Raw genomic sequence first — 6,000 nt, 5'->3', positions numbered from 1 at the left:
ACTGGAAAAAAATGGTTTGTCTTATAGGCGCATCCATTAATTAGCACAAGTACAAATAATATATTACTCGCGTCGTCCCTTTCGTTAGTATTGTTTATTATTAAATCGGTAAGCATCAAATTGCTGCACATTAATCTTGCTTATTACGTGCACAGTGATGCAACACGGCAACATTTCTCTAGATAGTGGAACAGTTGCATATATCCATTGGATATTTTTTCTGCCATAACTTATATGCTTCCAAAACCATTATGTTTGCCATTTGCGGGTTAACATTTGTGACTGCTTTTCCTAAGCAAGTGCCTGGCGGGGACATCGATGCCACACCTTGACTGAAGATGGTTAGAAGGTATTGGCGAAGCTGTCATCAGGCACAACAATGCTGAGAAAACAAAGTGCAGTTTTTATAAAGTGTAGTTGTGCAACTGTTGTTTCTATGCTGCGGTAGTTGATGGAACCAATCAATGAAACCAAACACATTCTACTTGTACCTCTCCCTGAAAGCAATCGCATCTTGCTTACACCATCTCTTCTCCACATTGCACTGCACTCGTGCTTCTCTGTGGTCTTGCGAGCGCTTGGTGCTCCAATGGCCGCAGTGGTGCCCACCATGGTGGTTGGACCACTAGTCAAAATCGTGATGGAGAAGGTGTCCAACTACCTCCTCGACCAGTACAAGGTGATGAAGGGCATGGAGAAGCAACATGAGGTCCTGAAGCGCAAACTTCCTGCCATCCTGGATGTCATCACTGATGCTGAGCAGGCAGCAGCCCACAGGGAAGGGGCAGTGGCCTGGCTCGAGGCCATCAAGAAGGTGGCCTACAAGGCGAATGAAGTCTTCGATGAGTTCAAGTATGAGGCGCTTCGTCGTAAGGCCAAAAAGGAGGGACACTACAAGGAGCTTGGCTTCGATGTGGTAAACTCTTTCCCACACACAACCGTTTCGTATTCCGTAACAGGATGGGAAGAAAGCTCTGCAAGATTGTGCACGCCATCGATATCCTTGTGACCGAAATGAACGCCTTTGGCTTTAAGTATCAGCAACAACCGCCAGTATCCAGTCAGTTGCGGTGGACGAATCATGCTATGGCTGACCCAGAGGAAATCAAGGAAATCATCAATGAATCCAGAGCCAATGATAAGAGTGAAATTGTTAGTAGACTAGTTGGGCAAGCTAACAATGCAGATCTTACAGTTGTTCCCATCGTTGGAATGGGTGGTCAGGGCAAGACCACGTTAGCACAACTTGTCTACAATGACCCTGCCATTCGGAAGCATTTCGGTTTGCTGCTATGGGTGTGTGCCTCTGACTGCTTTGATGTGGATTCTCTAGCTACATGTATAGTTAAAGAAGCTCCTGAGAAGATGGATGATGGTAAAGAAGCAGCCACATCCAAGAAGACACCACTGGATGTTCTTCAGAATGTAGTGAGCGGGCAACGGTACCTCCTTGTATTGGATGATGTCTGGGCACGGCAGGTTAAGTTTTGGAGACAGCTCAAGGCCTGCCTTCGACATGGTGGCATTGGTAGTGCGGTCTTGACAACAACTCGTGATGGTGGAGTGGCTGAAATAATGGATACTGCTAAAGCTTATAATCTCATAGGTTTGGAAGATAAATTCATAAAGAAAATCATCGAGACAACAACATTCAGTCATTTCAAGAAGGCAGAGAAAAGGCCCACCGAGTTGGTGGGTATGGTTGATGATATTGTGCAAAGATGTGTTGGTTCTCCTTTAGCTGCAACAGCACTAGGCTCCCTACTGTGTACCAAGACCAGTAAGGAAGAGTGGGAGGCTATATCAAAAAGAAGTAACATTTGCACCGAGGAGACAGGAATCTTACCAATACTCAAGCTCAGTTACAATGACTTGCCATCATATATGAAGCAATGCTTTAATTTTTGTGCTGTATTTCCCAAAGATTACGAGATTGATGTGGACAAGCTGATCCAACTATGGATTGCACATGGGTTCATCCAGGAACAACAAGTTCCTCTTGAAACTGTTGGCAAACAGATTTTCCGTGAACTGGTCTCAAGGTCATTCTTCCAGGATGTTAAACAAATCAAAGCCACTGATTATGAAATTAAATACAACAGGTTGTGTTATTCGAGAACTACATGTAAAATCCACGATCTTATACATGATGTTGCACTTTCTATAATGGGGAAAGAATGTGCCTTGGCAAGTGACGAACCAGGCAAGATTGAATCTGTTGTCGCAACCGAGGAAACAAGTCAGAGTGAGTGGCTTCCAAACACTGCTCGTCATTTATTTTTGTCATGCAAGGACCCTGAAGGAAAATTGGATAGTTCTCTAGAGAACAACTCTCCAGCTATCCAAACTCTTCTGTGTGATGATGGTATGGATATTCCATTGAAACATATATCAAAATTTAGCTCTTTGCAAGCACTACAACTACGTTTCAGTTCACTTCCTCTGAAACCAAGGCATCTACATCACTTGAGGTACCTAGATCTTTCAGGAAGTTGGATCAGAGCACTTCCTGGAGATATTAGCATTCTTTACAACCTGCAAACGCTTAACCTCTCTGGCTGTATACGCCTTGAAACACTTCCAAGACAAATGAAGTATATGGCTGCCCTCCGTCACCTTTACACTCATGGTTGCCCAAAGCTGGAGAGCATGCCTAGAGACCTCGGAAAACTCACATCCCTACAGACACTTACATGTTTTGTAGCAGGTAGTGGCTCTAATTGTAGTAACGTTGCAGAGCTCAAGAATTTAAAACTTTGTGGTCAACTAGAGCTAAATCATCTAGAGAACGTAACAGAAAAAGATGCAGAAATAGCAAACCTCATGAAGAAGGAAAAAAGAGAACTGACATTAAGATGGACCTTTGGATCGGATAATGTTGTTGAGGAAAAAAGTCACAAGGGTGCTGCAGGAGTGCTCGAGAAACTCAAACCTCGTGATGGGCTGCAGGCTATAAGGATACACTCCTATACAGCCATCACCTCCCCGACATGGATGGCAATGTTGCAAAATATTGTTGAGATCCATCTTGTCAAATGTGAAAAACTGCAATGGTTGTTCAACCGTGACACTGATACATCCTTCACATTTCCAATCTGAAGAACCTTATGCTAGTAGGTCTTTTCTGTTTGGAGAGATGGTGGGAAATAGATAATGGGATGGATAGAGAAGAGACAATGTTTCCCGGCTTGAGAAATTGTATATTACTCTTGTAAGAAGTTGACAGCATTGCCAAGACATCCGACTTCCCTAACCTCGAGGATGCTTGTATTGTTAGAATGTCCAGGGTTGACAACTACAGCTAAATCACCAAAGCTCAGTGTACTTGAACATGGAAGGAGGCAGATGTAGAGTTGTTCTTGTGGGTAGCGAGACATATGACTTCATTGACCAATCTAGACTGACTAGCATTGAACATAGTACAGATACAACCTCGACGGGGGTTGAGAATAGTTTGAGGGAATTGGTGAACATCAAGGAGAATGGGAATTATCAAGACTTTCCTCTAGAAGTTTTGGTGTTAAGACTTTAAGTCAGTTGTAAGTGTAACAGAGTTGTGTGCATGCTTTGTACACCTTCAAGATTTGTCAATTGCGAAGTTGCCATACGCTCTCTCCACTGGCCAGAAAAATTGTTTAAAGGACTGGTATACTTGAGGAAGCTTCTGATTAGGCAATGCAATAATTTGACTGGATATGCACAACCTTCTGCTGAGCCATCAACATCATCAGAAACTAGTCAGCTCCTGCCACGTCTAGAGTCTCTAACGATACAAAGTTGTGGAAACTTGGTTGAGCTCTTCAACGTCCCTGCTTCTCTCAGGACAATGTACATTAATAATTGCAGTAAGCTTGAGTCCACATATGGCAGGAAGCAGCAGCAGGGACAGTCAGTATCATCGATTCGTCAAGGGTCATCCAGTATAGAAGAATTATCATTATACTACTGTGATGGCTTAACAGGGGTCCTCTATTTTCCCCCGTCCCTCAAGAAATTAGACATTTTTAACTGTGGTGGGTTGGCATCTCTGGAATCCTGCTCTCCCGAGCTCCAATCCTTGGAGTTCCTCCAGTTTCTGGGTTGCAAGAGCCTGGAATCCCTACCGGATGTGCCACAAGCATACTCATCTCTCCAATTTCTTTACATTAGATAATGCCCTGGTCTGAAGACGCTCCCTGCAAGTCTGCGGCAACGGCTGGGCAGCCTCCAGGTGGAAAGGATAGATGCACATTATTATGGAAGTAAGCACGCAGCAATTACCTTCTCTATTACTACTTGCTAGCGGGTGTTACATGTGCTAGTTAGAATGATAATAACTTCACTAGTAGTACGATAGAAAAACAGAGCAAGTTAAATATTCCTTTATCTAATTTCGTCATTTCTTTCATGATTTTCCTTGAAGTGTAAGTTCTTACATTAATAATCCGTGCAGAGCCTATGTTGCTGAAGCCGAAGACATGGAAATATATCTGCAAAGGTTGAACTACTATTCCCAAAGACTCGGAAGATATGCTGTCTGCAAAGGTTGGTGATACTGTACCCCTAATATTTATTTTGACGGAAAAAGGATACATGCCTCATCATTGTAGTTTGGCTTTCTTCTGGTGTTGATCGTGCATGGCTTCCTTGCAGAATCCTTCAAGCATGGACAGACTGACGGAAAGAGAGATCACTTGGAGTAGAACTATTGTCTTGCAAGACCCACCAGTATCAACAATTGGTATTGCCATGTTTGTTTTGTGATGTTGCCACACGAAAGTTGTTGCCATGTTGAATTGCGAGATCAGTAGTCAGAAAGCGCGCCAAACACTATTTTCCATCATTTGTTTCTATCCCCAGAAAGAGATCTTGTTTGACTAATCAGTAGTTGTATTCTGCACTTCTGTTCACCTATGGGCTGCTATACCATTGTATTTCTTTTTCGAAGTTCTGCCTGGCACTGTCAGGTTTTTTTGTCGAAATTCTGTCAGTATTTCTTTTTTGGGTGCTATGCTCAGAAGAGGTAACTTGTTAGCCCAATTTTGGGTAGGTCTGTCTGTTGGTCTCTGTCTGTTGGTCTCTGTATGTCTGTATGTATAACTGTACTATTACTATTTTGACTTGTGCATACATGTACTGTTATTTGGTGACCATTATGTTATATCTGAAGCTGTTGGTTCCCCCTTATACTGCGACGTTCAGCCCTGGGCACCGTCAGTTTGTATCAAAATTCTGCCACCGTTTTCGAATTTTAGTTAGTTATGGACTTGTATGACCAGTAGTAGTATCTATACTGGGCAACCAACAGTGTGTTTAACACATAACAGTGCTACTATTTTGGTTCGTACATGCATGCACTGTTATTTATGAACTATTTGAGCTGTCGATTTGCACTCGTACTCTGCCCCAGCTAGGAATACTGTTCTGAAGTGATGTTAGGAACTTTTGTATGCATTGCATCATAGCGATCCACTTTGAATTTTATGTACCAAGTTTCTCATCAAGGTTCGATATTCAGCACGAACCACTTTAAGTTCCCCGTCGATTCTTCATCCAGGAGGAGGATGGTCTAGAGCTTCATACGTGATCAGCCAGCCATTGATGCAACCGTGCCAGTAATCGGGCAATCTCCCTCCCTTCTCCCTGATTTGGAAACCTGAAAACCACCAAGAACAATACCAAAAAGTTCAGGAAAAAAATCCGTCACTGAAACAAAACCAATCAGCTACTGATTACCAACAGGATGAGGTGAAATTTCATAACGTTCTTTCTTTAGATGAAAAAACAGAACGCTTACATGTTCTAAAATGAGTTGATATGATGATCAATTCGATGAGTTCACTGCATTCATCTATATGTATGTCCAGAGAAATGAAGCATGACACTGTCAGGCAAGTGCAACAATATGTATAACTGATTTCAGGCAGTAGCTTTGGATCAAACAAGGCATGTGCTGTCTGACAAGTGCAGCGGTACGTAGCGGCTGGTTTCAGATTTAGCATTGATCAGCCAGTTACAAGT

General features: G+C 42.8%; 1 pseudogene; it reads left to right on the top strand.

The window, feature by feature from the left end:
* The first annotated feature begins 589 nt into the window (after window positions 1-589).
* Window positions 590-4,482, top strand: LOC125526966 (annotated as a pseudogene).
* The last annotated feature ends 1,518 nt before the right edge of the window (window positions 4,483-6,000 follow it).

The sequence above is a fragment of the Triticum urartu genome, unplaced genomic scaffold, assembly GCF_003073215.2.
Source record: "Triticum urartu cultivar G1812 unplaced genomic scaffold, Tu2.1 TuUngrouped_contig_2454, whole genome shotgun sequence".
Taxonomy (NCBI): domain Eukaryota; kingdom Viridiplantae; phylum Streptophyta; class Magnoliopsida; order Poales; family Poaceae; genus Triticum; species Triticum urartu.
This window is presented reverse-complemented; position numbering and strand designations above follow the sequence as displayed.